The 20,796-nt window shown below is 37.6% G+C and overlaps 1 protein-coding gene across 3 annotated transcripts in view; it reads left to right on the top strand.

The window, feature by feature from the left end:
* The first annotated feature begins 5,228 nt into the window (after positions 1-5,228).
* The window catches only part of LOC124627508 (uncharacterized), a 62,154-nt gene continuing 46,586 nt past the window's right edge, over positions 5,229-20,796 (top strand). Inside the window, exons 1-2 of one of the 3 annotated variants that reach the window (XM_053680222.1) lie at positions 5,229-5,362; positions 5,591-5,661. The gene's annotated coding sequence lies outside the window, so the exon portion shown is untranslated. Of the gene's footprint in view, positions 5,363-5,590; positions 5,662-18,071; positions 18,197-18,704; positions 18,819-20,796 lie in introns of those variants that run through there. The other 2 variants (XM_053680236.1, XM_053680220.1) reach the window with 2 other exon arrangements.

Here is a 20,796-nt window from a genome sequence, read left to right as displayed (position 1 = left end):
GGATTGGTTTGGAGAAACATGCAGCAAGCATTGTTATTCTGCAAAGAGAACTAGAGGTATAGTGAAAATAAACATTTTTATACTGTGAGTACTGGATGTAAGTACAGAGAGCCCTTACTGGACACAGCTGGTGTATTCTCTCTTGTTCCGGTGTGAGGAACAGAGGAGGGCAGAAAGCCTGCAACACCAGAGGCTGGGCAACAGATGTAGGCACCTTATGAATATAATCCGGCCTAGGATACAGGAAGATCTTGGTTAATCCAGGGAAAAAGGCAAGGCAGGAAGGAGCAATTGAGAGAGCGTGTAGATCTACTACTCGCTTGAGAGATGTCAGGGCCCGCAGAACAGCTACCTTTAGAGGCAGAAGCTGACAAACCTTCCAGGACCACAGAAGGTCCCAGGAAGGTATGCGCTGCCTGCAGATGGGCCTCAGCCACCTGACACCATGCCAAAATTTTGGCCACATAAGCCCTGATTGTAGAAGGAGCCCACCCCGCTGAGAAACATCCTTGTAAGAACTCCGGGACTGTAGCTATTGCGCAATTCACTGGGTTTAGCTGGCATTCCTCACACCACAAGACAAAAAGCTGCCACTTGAGCGCATACAATTTCCTTGTGAATGGTGCCCCTCAGGGACCAGACCCACAGTTTCCATAGTTCTGGCCGAGGGTGATAAATCAGCCTTCCGGCTTGAGATAGTAGATCTGGTCTAAGGGCTCAAATGGGGCACCTGACAGACCTTCCAGGACCACAGAAACGTCCCAGGAAGGTATGCGTGGCCTACAGATGGGCCTCAGATGCCTGACACCACGCATGAACCTCAAAGTTAGAGGATGTTGCCAAACAGAGGCTCCATCAACAGGGGTGTGGCTGGCCGAAATAGCAACCACATAAACCTTGATTGAAGAAGGAGCCCACCCTGCTAAGAAATGTTCTTGTAAGAACTCCAGGATAGTAGCTATTGCGCAGTTCGCTGGGTCTACAGTGGATCCCTTTGGATGGGAATCTCACAAAGTGTGCCATCTAGCAGGGATATTATCTCTGAGAACCATATTCGAGCTGGCCAATAAGGTGCTACTAGCAGCAGACATAGACTGTCTTGGTGAACACTCGCTAGAACAGAGTGAGCAGAGTGGTCGGGGGAAAAGCATACAGATGTGACCTCAGCCACATGTGCACCATGGCTTCCAGCCCTAATTGTGTGGGAGGAGTGAGGGTGAACCACAGTGTGTTGTCTCCTCAGAGGTGAACACATGCAGTCCCGCTTGGCCAAACCTCCACCATATGGACTACACCACCGGTGGATGGAGCCACCAATCCCTGGGCCTCAGGATGTCTGCCCCCACATTCCAGTTGCCCAGAATGTACATTACACTCACTGACAAAACTTTCCCTCTGCCCAGAGAAGAATTAGTTGCCCCTGCCCGAACAGGGGGCGCGGACATAATCCTCCCTGGTGGTAAATATATGAGACCACCGCTGTGCTCCTCTTCCGGATCCATAAGAGATCCCCCGGACCTGAGACAGTTAGCTGCCTTGACAGTGGCAGCTAGACACTTCACACAAAAAGTCCAGAGATTTTGAGAACTGAAGCGTCTTTTTGTTCTTTACACAAACAACCGACATGCAGTCTCTCTGAAGATAATAAGGCTGATGACGCGGTTCACAGGTGCCATATATATATCAGGCAACGCGCTTAATTTAAACAGGCATGATTTTACACAATCTTCAGATACCGGTTGCGCGCGAGGGGTGCTCCCATAGTGTTATTCTAAATGCAACGTGGAGTTCCTTTTCAAAAAGGGAACTCCCACACGATGTTAATAGTGTGATTAAGGTGTGTACATGTCTTCGATAATGCAACTAAAACAGGAATACTCCACATGTCTTAATTCAATTTGCGTTTACTTCGAGTATGACTTTAGTCGGATTAAGATCGTCAGAAATCTGTGTTTACAAGGTAGTTTCTTAATCAGAGTATTGTCTTAATCAGGTTAATATCGGATTATTAGTTGTCCATGTAAATGTACTGATAGACGTGAATGTAAACAGAAGCAAGAGTATCTATCCCACTGTCATGGCTAATGAGATGTGCCCTTCATCCCAATTTGCATAATTCGTTTGTGAATGTTTTTAGAATGCATGATGAAAGTAATGCAACATGTTTTACATGTAAAATAGTCCACGTTATTACAGCCTAGTTCTCTTGTTCAAAGTAGTTAGAGTGTTCAGAAACATTTTATATCATTCATGTTCCATACCTGTCTGTTATATAGTTTCATAAAAAGTCATAAAAACAGATTATAGATTAGGTGTATGCCACATGATAGGGGAGGCTTGGAGGGGCTTTAGTTACAAAAGGTTGAGAACCTTTGCTCTACAGTATACAGTATGTTGCTCTCCATCCATCCATCCAATTTCTGTACCGCATATCCTTACTGGGTCATGGGGAGCCTGGAGCTTATGCCAGGGGCACAAGGCATGGGACATCCTGGACAGGGTGCCAATCCATCGCAGGGCCAGAATGTTGCTAATCTATAGTTAAAACCTAGAAATTATTATTATTATTTTTTAATTTTGGAAATACATAAAAACTTATATGCTTATTAGCAGATGTCCTCCTGCTAAAATTAAATGTCTTGCCCTGTTTGTCTACAATTACAAATACACAGAAATTAACATTACATTATATTTACATTTATTCACTTAGCAGACGCTTTTATCGAAAGTGATTTACAAATGAGAAAGATACAAGCAAAGCGATATCAAGCGGAGAACAATACAAGAAGTGCTACCATACGAGATCTATTAATTGAAATCCAGAAGAAGCAAAGTGCAGAGTAGAGGTGTAAGTGCATTTTTAAATTTTTTGTTAGGTGTTCATTGAAGAGGTGGGTCTTTAGTTGTTTTTTGAAGATGGTGAGAGATTCTGCGGTCTGGATTGATATTGGAAGTGCATTCCGCCACTGAGGAACAGTTAGTGTGAAGGTTTTCGAAAGTGACCTAGCGCCACGCTGAGTTGGAACTGCTAAACGTCAGTCGCTAATCGATCGCAGATTGCGAGAGGGAACGTAGGCCTTCAGGAGAGAGTTGAGGTAGGAGGGTGCTGTTCCTGACAAGGTCTTGTAGGTGAGCATCAAGGCCTTGAACTTGATGCGGGCAGCTACAGGAAGCCAGTGCAGGGAGATGAAGAGGGGTGTGACATGGGTTCTCTTGGACTGGTTGAAGACGAGGCGCGCTGCAGCATTCTGAATCATCTCAAGGGGTTTGATGGAGCTGGCCGGGAGGCCTGAAAGCAGTGAGTTTCAGTAGTCCAGTTTAGAGATAACAAGAGCCTGGACTAGAATCTGTGTAACCTGTATGGTGATGTAGGGTCGGATTTTCTTGATGTTGTAAAGGATGAACCTACAGGACCTTGCAGTTGCTGAGATATGGTCTGCAAAGGTCAAGCCATTATCAAGAATCACCCCAAGGTTCCTGGCTGTCCTGGTTGGCATGAGTGTGAGTGAGCCGAGCTGTACAGTGAGGTTGTGGTTGATTGAGGGACAGGCTGGGATGACGAGAAGCTCAGATTTTGCCAGGTTAATTTTAAGATGGTTTTCCTTCATCCAGACCGAGATGTCTGAAAGGCAAGCAGAGATGCATGCAGAGACGGATGGATCGTCAGGCTGGAAGGACAAATGGAGCTGGGCGTCATCAGCATAGCAATGATATGAGAAGCCATGAGACTGAATCACCTGCCCTAGAGATGTGGTGTAGATAGAAAAGAGTAGTGGACCCAGAACTGACCCCTGTGGAACGCCAGTTGTGAGTTGCTGAGTTTCAGAAATACCTCCCCTCCATGATACCTTGAAGGATCTGTCAGAGAGATAGGATTCCACCCAGCGCAGAACCGTTCCAGTGATGCCCAGGCTGGAGAGAGATGACAGGAGAATCTGATGATTCACAGTGTCGAAAGCAGCAGAGAGGTCAAGTAGGATGAGGACAGATGATCTAGAGGTTGCTCTTGCTAGTCGTAAGGCTTCAGTGACGGAAAGCAGAGCAGTCTCCGTGGAGTGGTTGCTCTTGAAGCCACTCCGTGGAGTGGTTGCTCTTGAATGTTCTGTGTGAGAAAATTGCAGTGGGGTAACCCGGGCTTGCTTAAATGAGGTAGGGTATGTGCCAGTAGAGAGCGATGTGTTAAAGATGTGTGTGAGTGCAGGTAATAGTATGTGAGAGATGGACTGAAGAAGGTGAGAAGGGATAGGGTCAAGAGGACAGGTTGTGGGATGGCTAGAGAGGAGGAGTTTAGAGACATGAGTTCCTGAGAGGAGAGAGAAGGAAGTCAGTTGGGAGTTACCCAGAGGAGGAGTCAGTCTATGCGTGTCTGGGGCTGAGAACAGGTTTCTGATTGATGTAACCTTGTTGGTAAAGAAAGTCACAAAGTCATCTGCAGTGAGAGAAGTAGGGGAAGGGGGAGGAGCAGGACAGAGTAGAGAGGAAAAGGTTTTGAAAAGAATGCGGGTGTTGGGAGAACTAAGAATCTTCTCTTGGTAGAATGTGGCTTTAGCAATGGAGATGCTATTGGGAAAAGAAGAGATAATTGTCTGGTAATTGGTTAGGTCAATTGGGTTGTTTGATTTGCGGCATTTCCTTTCAGATGCTCTTAGTTTGGCCCGTTTGCTACGCAGAGCTTCTGAGAGCCAAGGACTAGAGGGTGATGTGCGAGCAGGTCTGGAGGTTAGGGGGTATATGCTGTCAAGAGAAGATGTTAGAGTGGAACGTAGCATGTCTGTTGCGGTATTTGGGTCAAGTGACGAAAGGTGGCTTTCGGAGGGAAGTAAGGTAGTGACAACGGAGGAGAAATGTGAGGGGGAAAGGGAGCGAAGATTGCGACGAAAAGAGATAGAGGGAGGAGACACTGATGGTGGTGAGGGGAGAGAAATAGAGAACTGGATAAAGAAATGGTCAGAGGTGTGGAGAGGAGTAATGAGAATATTATTTTAAAAGAGAAATTTACTTTCATTTTGTACCTTAGTTTCACATTGAATCCAGAATTTGAGTTGCATGGAGGTTATATTTGACTATAACTGGATGTGGACATTTGCATCAGTTTGTGTTCATGGAACACGACCATGGATCACATGATGTGAGCAGCAGCTGTTCTGTTTAGTTTAGTTTAGTTTAGGTTTAGTTCTTTATGGTTTAGACAGTACATCATGGAAAGAGGGATGTGCTCATGCAAACATCGCATGAATGTTTGTGTGTGTGTGCGCGCGCATTTCCTGCTTTTTGTTATTCGTTTTGTTTCTCTTGCTTTGTATGTAGAAGCTAAAAGTCTCCTTTTCTTTTTCTTGCCATAATCACCACATTTTGCGGCAAGGTAAGTTCCCAACAAGGGACTCTATATAATAACATTTATAATATTTTTTGAAAAATAGGTTAATAATACACAATACGTAGAGACCATTTTTTTTTAAGGAAATAGTATGTGAACGAATTTATGTACTATTACACATTTATGCAATTTTTGGTATTTGATTATTAAATAAACAAAAACACCAACGGTAAACAAAGACACTAACTTACAATGCAAACTTTTACTTTACAGTTGTCTGACTTGAGAACTGAGATCAAGGGATCAAGGAGCATCAAAAACAAGTTACTTGTCTGGTGTTTAAGGTATGTAAGATGTACTGCACACTGACATGACAAACTTTCTTCCTTTTTAAATGAAATCCATGAACCTACCGTGCCCTCCACTAATACTGGCACCCTTGGTGAAAAAAATCAAGGTGTTAGAATGGCGCAGTCAATCACCTGACTTGAATCCAACTGAACAAGATTTAAAGACAATATGCTTAGAAGAATGGGCCAAAATCACATACAGGAAGCATCTTGAAGCTGTCATTACAAACAAAGGCTTCTCTGCTAAGTATTAAATAAATTTCAGTTACCGTGGTTAATACTTTTTTTGTGTGCCATTCCACTTTATTACACATCACTTTATTTATAGACTTTAATGAATGAATTCTTTATATTTCTGGATTTCTTGAGGTAATACTGATGACTGGTGAAAATTTCATGTGAAAAGCCTCATTGGAAATATATTTACTTAACTTTTTTTGACACATCCTATACTTATTTCCCCCTCTGTGTAATTCATTATAAGCACTGGCTTCATAGAAAGTGTTACCAAACACTCTAACAGTGATCATTAATGTTTTAAAGTTGCTTTTCCTGCCATATATTACATAGAGTAATCATTTCCTTTCTTCTGCTGTATGGACCAATAACTAACTAACATTATCATGTTAACATAACATTATTAACATAACATAACACTAACATAATTATCACCTGTGACATGCTCTTATGTTTTCAAAGCTCCTCTGAATTGTATGACTGTTTGTTCTGCTACTAGGTGGGTGCACAAGGTAGCTTTCCAAAGAGGAAATCTATATAATAACATTTAAAATATTTACTGAAATAGATGCGAATTACAACATTACAAATACATACCTTACAATAGTTCCAGAAAGCTATTAAATTATTGTTCCTCAATAGAATTGAGTGTTTTTCTAAAAACAGTAGCACAAAAATTATATGAATGTAAACATAAAATGTTAGTTTTTAGTACATTTTTTAGTACATCTGGGTGACTAGGAACAGGAAATTGTTCCACCATGACTTCCTGTTTCACAGGGGTATAAATATGAGGTAAGATACAGGCCAAGTTCCCTTAGTCAATAATAACAATGGGTAAGACCAAGGAATATACAGTGAGGGAAAAAAGTATTTGATCCCCTGCTGATTTTGTACGTTTGCCCACTGACAAAGAAATGATCAGTCTATAATTTTAATGGTAGTTGTATTTGAACAGTGAGAGACAGAATAACAACAAAAAAATTAAGAAAAACGCATGTCAAAAATGTTATAAATTGATTTGCATTTTAATGAGGGAAATAAGTATTTGACCCCTCTGGAAAACATGACTTAGTACTTGGTAGCAAAACCCTTGTTGGCAATCACAGAGGTCAGACGTTTCTTGTAGTTGGCCACCAGGTTTGCACACATCTCAGGAGGGATTTTGTCCCACTCCTCTTTGCAGATCTTCTCCAAATCATTAAGGTTTCGAGGCTGATGTTTGGCAACTCGAACCTTCAGCTCTCTCCACAGATTTTCTATGGGATTAAGGCCTGGAGACTGCCTAGGTCACTCCAGGACCTTAATGTGCTTCTTCTTGAGCCACTCCTTTGTTGCCTTGGCCGTGTGTTTTGGGTCATTGTCATGCTGGAATACCCATCCACGACTCATTTTCAATGCCCTGTCTGAGGGAAGGAGGTTTTCACCCAAGATTTGACGGTACTTTTTTTAAACAAAAGATCAAAAAGTTAAACAATAAATAATTTTTTTCACAGTTTTCTTTGCTCATATTTACCAAGGGTGCCAATATTAGTGGAGGGAACGGTATATATTATTAGCTTAACATAGAAGCATAGAGGTAAAGAGAGCCAGGGGAAAATATTTCAGAAAATTTCAATAAACAGTTGTCTGACCTGATACCTGAGATCAAACGATTCAAGATCATCAAAAACAAAAACTATGTCTCTCTGAATTCTGTGATCCAGGGTGGGCTCTCAAGCTGCCTGTCTGTTCTTTAAAATAAGATTGCTATGCCATTACATATTGTACTGTACACTAACATTATAAACAGTTTTAGGAGGTTCTCCTTTCTTTCTTTGGAAATTGAAAGTCATGAACCTGTTTTAAGCTAATGCATAAGAAATAAAGCAGAAAACAGTTGCAATCTATTTTTCCTTGGTAGAATTTTATGAAGTGAAAACTTTATGTAAGTTTGATATAATTTACCCAACTGTTGCCCAACACATGTTCTGTAATGTACTTGTATACAATCTTTCCACTACGTACTATAATTCCTTTAGATATAACAAATGCCTTATTTCATAATTTCTTACATATATGTTTTTCATTTCTTTTACATGTATCACCAGCTGATTGCTAAGTACAAGGTAAGTTTCAAACAAGAGAAACTGTATAATGTAGTATTTATTTTGAAACTGATATTTATTAAACCAAATTATATATTTCAGTCAGGATTACATAATTCTTCACTTACATAATGTAAGTGAAAAAAATGGTTAGTGTGTATTTACTGAAAACTGTATCGAGAACACAATGAATCGAAGACTGTTAATAAAATGACCTCCTCTCAAAACATGAAAAAATGGCCTGAAGGAATTAAAATATGTGCCATTTCATCCTTGCTTTTAGACATACAATACATAACACTCAATTAACAGAAATATTACAAAATTATTAATTTTTTTATTGTATATTATTTACAGAATTTCAATAATAAATAATGATGTCACAAGAAAAAACAAGCCTCCGTTTTGTCTCTTGGAACACACGTGGTATAAAGAACTCACGCCAAAAGTTTTCAGATGTGTTGAACATCCTCAGAATTCTTCGGGCTGATATCGGCTTTATACAAGAGACACATGTTGGGCCAAATTGCTTCTTTAAAAACATAGAAAAAGACAAGACTGGATTAAAATGGAAAGTCTACTTCACTGTACACAGCCCACAAAGCAAAGGAGTTGCAATACTCATAAAAGACAACATACAATTTGAGTACATATGCCATGATGAGGATTGCAGTGGAGGTTACATTGTGCTCTTCTGTCATCTGTATGGTGAACTGTACACACTTGTTAACGTGTACAATCATATGTCAGACAGAATTGTCTTGGGTAGGTTAAAAGACTATTTAAAAGAAACAGCTGAGGGTGTGCTGGTGGTTGGAGGTGATTTCAACACTGTTTTGAATCCCAGCACAGATTGTACCTCTTCAGCTGTTAACAAACAACAGTCTCAACTAAGAGATATTTTAGAAGGCTTTACAGCTTTTCTAAATCTCAAAGATGTATGCCCTACTAATGAAAGATTTACACGATGTCAGAACGAGAGTTTCTCCAGTATAGACATGTTTTTCCTGTCAAAGGACAGAATGGGACGGGTGAGAAATATTAAAATAGAGAGCGAGATACCTGAAGTACAGTGTATTTCTGATCATTACCCACTCCTCCTAAAATTCACAGTTCAGATGCAAACTGAACGACAGAAACCACATGTTGCCACATGGTTGAAGGAATTGAAATACACACCTGACATAAGACCAGGGAAAATTAGTGGGGCAGAAATATTGAGTGCCATTAAGTCTTTACCTGATACAGATCCTGTGAGGGACTACAAAACAAATTGCTGTCCACTGACTGAGACCTTAAAGATAACGTACAATAAAATATTGACTAATCAGCCGGGACCTGGAAATTTTAAACATTCAGAGGACAGACTTAATAAAGTGGAAAATGTAATATTTTCAGAAATTTTGGCCAAGCGCCTCACTGCATTCATTTCATGGGAAACAAACTGTGATATTGGTGTCATTGTGACCTTTGAGAGAAGTCCACAGGAGATCAGGTGGTCTTTCCTGGAGACAATATTTGAGAAGTTAAATATTGAATATGCAGGCAGTAAGCTAAAACAGACCCACTCGGCCCCACCACCAGAGTTCAGCATTCTAGATCACCTTCTTCCTCAAGTCCAAAACTCTTCTTGGAATCTCAGAAGTTTGCAGCCTGACTGTCCACTAACCAGTGCTATCCTCAATCTGGCTCTGCACCAGCTACAAAATCTCTGTACTAAGAAATGCTACAGATCCAGAGTTTGTTATCTCAGTCAAACTCTGCACATAGATGTACAACAGGACTCACGGGAGGAAGTTATTAAGCTAGTAGAAAAATTCCGGGATGATTCAGGAATTAGACTGAAATTCACATAATAATGGTACAACAAACTGGTTCATTTTACATTAGATTTAAATATCATAACAACTATAAATACTTTATGTACAACCTAATAAGGTACTGTACCTTGATACTAAATAATTGTGTTATAACAAAAATAGAATATAAAACATAGAACAATTTGCAAAGCCTTTTTTTTTCTGTACAGAAATGTCAGAGGTACATTTCTATTTTTAGGTCCAGAGTAAAAATTAATATAATTATGCTGGCTTTTATCTCTTTTATGTATTTCATTATTATGTTTAATTATTAATGCTATTATAAATTTGTTCATTGTCCTTCTTTGCTTATTATTATTATTATTATTTTATGTATTTATTTATTTATTTTGCTTATCCTTTGCTTATTGAAAACATGTTTTAAGCAATTTACTGTATTTTCTGAAGTGAGGTCCATTCTGAAATAATGATATTGTACATCCTGGTGTTCCTTTATGCTTGGATTGAAAGAAAGACATTTGGAATGCATTTAATTCATGTGTGCTAAGTTGGGTTAAACATGGAGGAAAATAATTATTCTGTACTTACATTTTTTTTGTCCAATCTGACCTTATTGAACTGCCTACCACTAACAATATATTGTGTTCAGAGATCACATGTTGCTATCAAAGTGAGATGCAATAGTATATTAGAACAAACGATCACTATAAAGCAAGCCATTAAAAAAAATTCAGTTAAATACCAGCAATGAATGTATGAATTTATGAATGCTAATAACAAACCATATAAATGGAGCAGAATAGCTCTTAAATGATAGTAAATGAGCAACATGCCTAAAGGGAATTTTACACTGAATGAGATCATTGGAACATGTTTTGCCATATATTTTTGTGATGATATTGAATTTATTTCAGGAATGTAATTTAAATTTATATGTTTTTGGCAGTACTTCCTCGTCATAGATGGCACCTATGACTTTATTTTAAAAAACCCTAGAAGAAAATTGTCCATCAGGGGGACATTTCAAGAATAACCATACAGTATATAATGTTTCATTAGCAGCAAGGGTGATCACTGTCCATCACTAGTCAGATTTAAGACAGAAAGAAAATCAGAAAATAATAAAGGAATTTCAGACTCTACAGTTCTCTAGATATCTACAGTTACTGTTTTGATTTTCTTAGACTTGTTTAGATTTTCTTTCAAGAGCTAGGATTTTTGGATCAATCTGTAAGATGATAGGTTGTATTTGTATGCATAAAATGTTCTTTTATATTTGTATAATATATATATAATATATGTAAATTATTACAGCAATGATTCAATGCTTTGTGTAATCATTATATATTAGGGATGCACTGAAATGAAAATTCTTGGCCGAAGCCAAAACCGAATATAATGAAAAGCTTGGCCGAAAGCTGAAAGCCGAAACATGTTTTTTTTTTTTCGCGTTTTTTCCATTTGTTTTGCCATATTTTTCACCATTGCATAAATTAAATAGTCAAAATGTGCTTTTTACTATTTTGTCTTGCTTTTCAAAGAAAAAAAAAATTATTACAAAAACTACAATTTCAAAATATTTATTTAACACTGAACATTTTTTTTCATTCCAGCAGGCACAGGCTACCAATAAGGCACAATATAACTTTAAATAAATAAATGAGTAAAAAATATTTTGATGTGGTCATCTTTGAGCCCCCCTTGAATAGTCTATGTGAGGCCTATAACTGACTGCCGAAAGAACGTAACACTCTGTAGCCTACAACTAAAAAGTGCATTGACGAGTGCAAAAAATGGTTCTATTGGGTTCTATACGGCTGATTATATTGGGGATATATACCGCTCGCGTCCCTGTACACCTCGCGGAGTATTATAGTAGATATAGTAGAGGTAGATACGTTGTTAATGTTATGTTCCTTTAAATAAATATGTCTTTACCTGCTTCCGTACTCTACTCCCTTACATCTCGCGACGTGACAGAATACTCCGGAACAGAAACAAATCAAACACACGTCTCCACAGTAAACAATGTAATGGTTGTCAACATCTGAAGAGCATGCGCTCGTGCCCGTAGCACGTGCATGCACGCGCCCCCTCATCGCTCCAAGTGCGCTGCCGGAAGTGGAAGTCATGAAATTCGCGCATCTCACTCTGGTTGCTAGGCTATTTGGCGCGTCATCAAACACGTCGTTGTTCGGTCAAATTTATTCGGCCTTTTCACTTATTCGGCCGAACACCGAAAGTGCTTTTTTTGTTGTTGTTGTTGTTGCTATTTTCGGCCGAATAATTTCGGTTGCTGAACATTTGGTGCATCCCTATTATATAAACATAACCAGCAGTTTTTAGACTTTTTCTAGCCTAATGATACATTCCAGTGCAGTCATGTTTACTATGTTTATGGGAAAATTGTCTTTTAATTAAATTAAATCAAAAATGTCTTTTTTCCCTTGGGGTGTCTGGCCAACATTGGGCCAAGTCTGTTTTCTGACTTTGGGTCGACACTGACAGACTGACAGAGTCAGAATGTGACTTTGCACCAGTGTAGCACCAGCACTGCTTGGCTGTGTGGACAGGCAAATTCCTCACAGATTCTGAGGCCGTTATTACTTTTAATTAACCTCTGCACATTTTCATTATTAAAGCTTCCTGTGCACTGAGGGAAAAATCACATCTGTTAATACTTTCTTATAGATAAACAGATTTCTCCCGGTACGATGGGTTTAACCCACCTATCATGTTATTATGTTATTTCCACATTTGAGATGTCTGAAATACTGGTTAATCTCTCTTTTTTTTTGTTTGAAATTTTTTGACTGTCCTCATTTAGGGTCATGAACTTATATGCAAATATTTCATCTTAATAAAGGTTTACTGTTTTACATCGTTCTTTGCTGTTTTTTTTTTGTGTAGTTAAACTCTGGAAGTCAATTTGACTGATAACATAATGGATGTAACTTTGTTTTTCCAACATAAAAGGAGGGTTAATGATGCCCCTCCCCCTCCCACACACGGGCCACCATAAACTGTAATGTATACGCTGCAGAATGCTTATGTAGGTCATTAAACTTTTGAAGAGCAGGTGACCTGAGCCTGTTCTGTAATTGACTTGGTCCATATTGTCCTCGGGGAACAGCTCCTTGCGCCCCAGACACTCACACTTTTGCTGTTAGCGAATCAGTGTTTTTTTCAAAAAATATTTTTTCACCTCATGTGATTGGACCGTTCTCAACGACTCTCTCTCCCACTCAGCAGCTTGTCAGCTGACCGTTAATGCAAGGGATTGTTAACAAAGTAGAAGTAGGCACAACATTTCTTGCAGATGAAAGAAAATTCAGTTTTATATTACAAAAAACCCTTTCACAAGGCTTTCAGATGAAAAAAAAAAATTATAAAGGAGCTGAGACCAGATCGACCCAACTTACAAATTCAGCAGCAGTCAAGTGATCGTGGACGAGCTTAAACCAATGTTTCTCCAGCACTTGTTATGGCAAACAGAGTTGCTACTGGCCATTGTTTAGGCAACATTACAGTGTATTTTTTTTTTTGATTGATTACAGTTTTTTTGAGTGATTATCCTGATTACTTTATTACTGATAATAAACCTACATTAAACTCAAAGTCACTGATTTGTGGTACCTTATTGCATAGTTTAACAGTTAAATTTTCCATTTTTAGCTAAGCAGCGGTGATACATTGTTATATCACCTGTTATTTAACAATTACATTCAGTCCTGCATTACTAAAGGTGTGATTTTCAGTTTGTTTATATCCTCCCCAAAATTTTTAGCACCAGCCATCACTGGTCCAAATGTGATCCAGCTTTCACTAGCAAAGACTTCACTGACTGGAAACACAGCAGTGAAGTCTAATAAGGGACTTAACAGACATGGGACTTCCAAGGAACATTTGGTCTGTTTCAGTGAGTGGAAAGAAAGAGAGCAGCATATAGAGAAATGGAAAAATTTTCCCAATGCTAGTTAGTGCAGATCAGCTCCAGAAAATAAACAGTACTACCTTTATAGTATTATTGATGCCATTGAGTTTGTAATTTCTAACCTGTTGCCTTCATGGGGTAAATTAGATACATTTGGTGATATCTCAGAAGGAGGAAGTGGGCTTTTTCTATCTTTATTTTACTTAAGGATAGAAAAAAGCATGAGAGACCCCCAGTTGGCCCAAATTATGAAGTCGAATCCCCAACACGCTACTTACACAAGTCGTGGGATGCAAAATAGATCTTATTTGCATAATGAACAATTTTGTGACTGAAACAATTGTGAAAGAAATTGGAGACTCTTGGTTCACAATAAAAAAAAAAGATGTAACAAGGTATCCTCCTGGAAAAAAATGTCTCCATAGTTATTCTTTTTTTCAACAAAGAAGCAATGGAAGTAACAGAATGTCTGCTTGTGATGGCCATCGCAGACATGCAACGCTTTCTACAACTTTTTCTGTAAACCCACCAGTGCCACACATTACGGAGGTGAAAAACTGAAATGTTTGCTGGACCAGTGGGCTGCCTGTAGTGGCTCCATACAGTGGGCATATTGTGGGCCCATAATAGGCACCAGTGGGGCCCACCATATGCCCACACTTTGGGCTGGTTGTGGGATGCCCCACTGCAGCCCCACCTGGGCCTCATAGGGTGTGGCCCACACATGCCCCACATGGCCCCATAGCCTGTGTGGGGCCATTGCGGGCATTCTATATACCTGCACACTTTAGGCATACTGTAGGCACACCGTGGGAGCACTGGGCATACTATGGCCATACTGTAGTTTACCCTGTGGGCATATTCTGTGGGTCCTTAATAAATAACAAAATTAGTTTGGTCCTACTTTGCACCTGCAGTATACCACAACATTACTATTAATGCATATGCAGAAAAATTGCACTTGTAGACTAACTAAAACTATGTTTAAAGAAAAAAGGAAGAAAACAAAAAAAAATGTACAAAAGAGAGCATGTGGACACTGAATGCTTTTTAGTAAACAGAATCACATATGAAGCACATTTTAAAACATAAAAAAGAACAAACATTATATATATATATATATATATATATATATATATATATATATATATATATATATATATATATATATATATATATATATATATATATATATATATATAAACAATAAAACCACCGACAGGTGACACACACACACACACACAAACACACAAACACACACTATTTTTTTTGCTGTGTTCTTAATGTCTGTATAGAAGATTTGGCAATGCAAATGTTAATATGTGGCAGGCCAATAAAGCAACATTTGAATATGAATTTGACAGAGTGAGCTAGAGAGAGTGACCTCATCATGTAGCGAACTAACGAAATTGTATTATTCAAATGCATTGTTCAATTCGTTTAATTATCTGTTAATTATCTATAGATTTATTTATGACTCATCCTTTCCATTGACGTGTGTGTTCAGACAACACACCTATAGATCTGATCTAACAAGTTTACACAAACTTGTGGAGTCTGTTTCAGCTCGAGTGCACACTGTTATTAATGCAAAAAGGGGACATACCAAATATGAATGAATGAATGCCTTTTATTGTCACAATACACATGTACAATGAAATTTAGAGCCACTCCTTTTTTTTGTTCCGTGCCAACATGTACATAAAATAAACAAGAAGAATAAACAAGATAAATAAAATAAATAAACAGGTAAATAAACAAGATAAATAAACAAGATAAATAAACAAGACATTGGGGCGGATGGGGGAAGTACTATGAAATGCACAGTTTTGAGACACTATATACATATGCTGTGAACTCAGTACATGTATGTGTTTAGAATGGTAATAGCTTTTGGAAAAAAAAACTATTCTTAAATCTGTTAGTCCTAATTATTAAGAATTATTAAAAATATTAAGAAACTCTAAACTTCATGTAAATATTTAGAAGATTCTACTTTTCACTGAGGTTGTTAAGGATGAGATCATATGTAATGCAAACATTTGTGTTAAACTGATGAAATTACATCAAGCTGCTTTTTGTTCTTTCATTTGTTAAGTTGGTAGTAAATAATGATAACTTTGTATAACAAATATGACCACCTTTATTTAGCTGTATCTTATGTAACAGATACTTACACAATAGTTACAAAAGTGATGTGCTTTTAGTTTACATTTCCTATAAATAGTATGACTCATTGATTTTCTGTTCTGCCGTCAGCTGAGTGCACAAGTTCCAAACAAGGGAAATTATATAATAACATTGATCATATTTACTGAAATGGACGAATGTTTAATTATAAATAAAACTACATGTATATAGTTCTTAACTGGTAATAATCAACCGTGTGTTAGCACTAAATGAAATACATGGCATTACATTTTTTAAAGCAAATTCTATGTGAACTGGATGTTCATATGTATTTGAGTTTTACACAAGTACTTCACAAATATCAATGTTTGTTTTAGTTTGAAATTTTAATTTAAAATACATTAAAATGTATTTTTCCTTAAATCATAGTCTGTTCATTCTGAACAACAATCAAGATAACATTATTAGCTTGTAGTACATTTAGTATTTTTATGTGCTAAATATATATAATATCAATGCGGTCATTAGCCTATAGCAGTTAGGGGAAAGTTCCAGTAAGCAAAATGACTTACTTACAATGAACATTTCCATTTAACAGTGGCCCAACCTAAACTAAGATTAAGTGATCAACCAGCAACAAAAACAAACACTGGTGTTGCAGCATTCTTTGCTTTGCTCCTAAATTGCCTGTCTATTTTTTAAGGTAAGGCTCATAGTAAAGAGATATGTCAATACATTACACATTCCACTGTACAATAAGGGCGTGTTCACATTTGGGCAGAAGACTACTTGAGTCTGTACCTAGGACCAGTTCTGGGTTATTTCAGGGTGGGGATCATAATACCGTAATTTTTTTCCATACCACTATAACTTTTTATTCTGTTGAGCTACACATTTTTCTCCACACACACACACACACACACACACACACACACACACACACACACACACACACACACACACACACACATATGAAAACACACATATACTTGCACGTCATCTAACTGTAATTTATTTTCTGTTTTAGAAGCATGTTAACTGCTCATAAATGTATCTGAACAAACCACAAAATTTCTGGAACAATATCCTTTGGACTGATGAGACCAAGGTGTAAATATGTGGTCATCATTCACAGCACCATGTTGGGTGACAATCAATCACAGCATATCACCATAAACATCTCATACCAACTGTCAAGCATGATGGTGATGTTTTGGACTTGTTTTCCAGCCACAGGACCTGGGAAACTTGCAGTCATTGAGACAACAATGAACTTCATATCATAGATGAATATTCTTGAGACAAATGTGAGGCCATCTGACTGAAATTGGGTCATGCAACAGGACAATGATCCAAAACACACCAGCAAGTTGATATCTGAATGGCCAAAGAAGAACAAAAAAGAGCAAGATGTTGGAATGGCCAAGTCTAGACCTCAACTGCACTGAGATGCTGTGGTGGGATCTTAAGAGAGCTGTGCCTAAATCAATGACACATCAATAAACTGTAGCAATGTTGTAAGGAAGAGTGGGTCAAAATTTCTTCAACAATGATGTGAGAGACTGATAAACTCCTACAGAAAACCTTTACTTGTTGCTAAATCAATTGTTACTAAATATAATTCTACATGTTACTGAATTATATGGATGACATTTAAAAAAAATTAATCTGGGAATAAACAGAAATTGAAATGTTGAAAATTCTAAAACAAAAAAGAAAATGTGCAACATCTTGACTTCAGTATTCAAGATGTTGCACAAATTCTAGCTCACTATTTAAATTTTAAAAGTATTTGTGATCTTGACCACGTTAACTCCAGATTTTTTTCATGACTCATCCTTTCCACTGAAGCATGTGTTCAGATGACACTCTGATAGATCTGATCTAACATGGATCATCAGGTTTTACACAAACTTGTGGAGTCTGTTTCAGCTCGAGTGCACACTGCCATTAATGCAAAAAGGGGACATACCAAGTACTAAGATACTCTAAAACTCTTGTAAATATTTATAAGTTTATAAATATTTATAAATATATATAAAATTCCTTTTTCACTCAAGCTGTTGCTGAAGATATAATTTATAATGCAAACATTTGTGTTAAATTGATGAAATTAAAGCAATCTGCTTGTTTCATTTACATTTGTTAAGTTGGCACTAAATAATTATAACTTTGTATAATAAATATCGCCACCTTTATGTAGGTGTGTCTTATGTAACAGATACTTAAGCAGCAGTTACAGCAGTGACGTGCTTTTACATTTCCTATAAATAGTATGGCTCATTTGATTTTTTTGTTCTGCCATCATCTGAGTGCACAAGGTCCATACAAGTCCATACAAGGGAAACTATGTAATAACATTTACTGAAGTAGAAATAGAGGAACCTATACATTCTCTCTCTCTTTATATATATATATATATATATATATATATATATATATATATATATATATATATATATATATATATATATATATATATATATATATATATATATATATATATATATATATATATATATATATATATATAAAGATATATATATGTGTGTGTATATATATATATATATATATATATATATATATATATATATATATATATATATATATATATATATATATATAGAGAGAGAGAGAGAGAGAGAGAGAGAGAGAGAGAGAGAGAGAGATAGCATTATTATTAGATTATTAAATTATTATTAAATTAACAGTTTTTGGTTTCTTGTAGTAGAGCTACTATTTGAATGTGTTTAATATAAATATCAGTGGGGTCATTACTTACTTACATACATTAATCACTTACTTACAATTAATATTTTTATTTAACAGTTGCCCAACCTGAACGAAGATCAAGTGGTCAACCAGATACAAAAGGAAACACTGGTGTTTCTGCATTCTTTGGTCCAAATTTGGCTCCCAAGTTGCCTGTCTATTTTTTTTAAGGTAAGGCTCATAGTAAAGAGAGATGTCAATACCATGATATTACACATTCTACTATACACTAAGGGCGTGTTCACACTTGGGCAGAATACTTGAGTCTGCACCTAGAACCAGTTTTGGGTCGGTTCAGGGAAGGGCTCAAAATCCCAAATTTGTTCTCATTTTTAAGGATTACTTCCAAACTATGGCTCGATTACACAATTCCGCATAACATCTGTGCAAGCAAGTTTACATAGTGATAAGCAGTAATGTCAGTTTCTTCTTTTTTAAACTGTTCATTCATTTCTTATTTTGAAGGTCACTTGAAAGTAAGAACACTGTCTAATTTGCCATTCCATTGTAATAGTGTCTTCTGTTGAGCATCACACGTTTCTCAGTGAAATTCACACTTTGAAATAACACTGAGAGTTTTTACTTTACCGTGACACTTAAAAATTAACATTAAAAGAACTGATTGGCCTTTTTGTGACTACTATTGGAACTACAGGGATCCTGTGTTCTAAAACTGCCGATAGATATCTATAATCTCCTCATCTTCTATCATTTCTTTATCTCCTATGGAATTCCTATGGAACCCAATTATCTCGGTTCCATCACTAGCTTTCTAGACATATTAACTCCCACACTGTCCACGCCTGATCTGTTGCTCAATCTGGCACTAACCTCTCAGTAAATTGCTGAATTTATAATGCCCCTATATTGGCCAATACTGTGCTCTGTAGATGGCTGAGTTTGCAAAATTAGCTGAACTGAACATTCATACAGAGCTGGAGTTGCGTTTCATTCAACGTCTGTGTATCTGTGTTATTGGGACCTCCTCTGACACCACGGCTGTTATTACAAAGCTTTGAGTAGACGCCTTGTGTCTAAGCGTGTTGCTGCTTGAAGATTAATTATTAACAACAGTCTGGAGTTGAGCCAAGTTTTCTCCACTACTCCCCCATTCTTTTTGCTGAGCAAGAGACAGGTAATTATTTAAGTATTCACATTCTATTAAGCTATCACTAAAACAGAAAGGGGTTAGCTTTCACATCACCTGCCATCTGACTACTAGGGTAGGCTAAAATTAGGATAAAACCAGAAACCAAATGAACTGTTGTAATCAGCCCTGGCCACAGGGAATTTCAGTGTGCCACAGTGTAAATATGATATTGAGAACATTTAAGGAGGTTTATACAACCTTTACTGCAACATGCTTGAACTCTGTGGTGTGCACCTTAGCTAACCTAATGGACTGTGAACAGGTCTGGCTGACTGCTTGCCTACTGTTGACACTTGAGTCACAGCACTGGTGATTTCACTGTATAAAGCACTAATTCCCATTTCCTAGGTCAACCCACTACTTTGTGGGATGACCTCCAAAAGATACCCCCATAACATGAAAGAGCACCGTGGAGCCCATCAATGAAAGACAGGGGCTTCTGGCAGGACACTTCACTCATTGGATAATTGGGCAATTATTACTTCAGACCAGTGGGTCCTCTTGTTTGTGGGAGTGTAAACTGTTGGCTCCAGCCTTCAAGGCTGAGTGTTTGGCAAATTTCCAGTCCAATCAATTTGCCACTCTGCTCCAATAAGTTACTTCTCTCTTGGGGAGAGTCACAATCAAAAAAGTAGACCCTAATCTCAGAACAAAGGGTATGTTCTATAGCTCCACATACTTTCAAGTTTAGAAGAGAGGCTTTATGTATGGTAATTGTATCAGATATTATTTATGTCGTGTAGCCACAAGACTAGGGCACATCTGTACGATGCATATTTTCATGTCCCCGTTCCTCTGCATATGCTTTTGGAGGTATGCATTTCAGAGACAGGTATTCCATATCCTACCCTTTGTCCTCACTCTAGCATCACACGTCTTCTGGAGATTGTAGGTCACACACATGGTGCTCAATCTCATAGTGAACTGGAAAAGATCCCTAGTACTGAAGCACCCCACACATAATCTTAAAGTAATCTACTAGAGACAATAATTTCAGAA

This window comes from Ictalurus punctatus, chromosome 1 (assembly GCF_001660625.3).
Source record: "Ictalurus punctatus breed USDA103 chromosome 1, Coco_2.0, whole genome shotgun sequence".
In the NCBI taxonomy this organism is placed as follows: Eukaryota; Metazoa; Chordata; class Actinopteri; order Siluriformes; family Ictaluridae; genus Ictalurus; species Ictalurus punctatus.
This window is presented reverse-complemented; position numbering and strand designations above follow the sequence as displayed.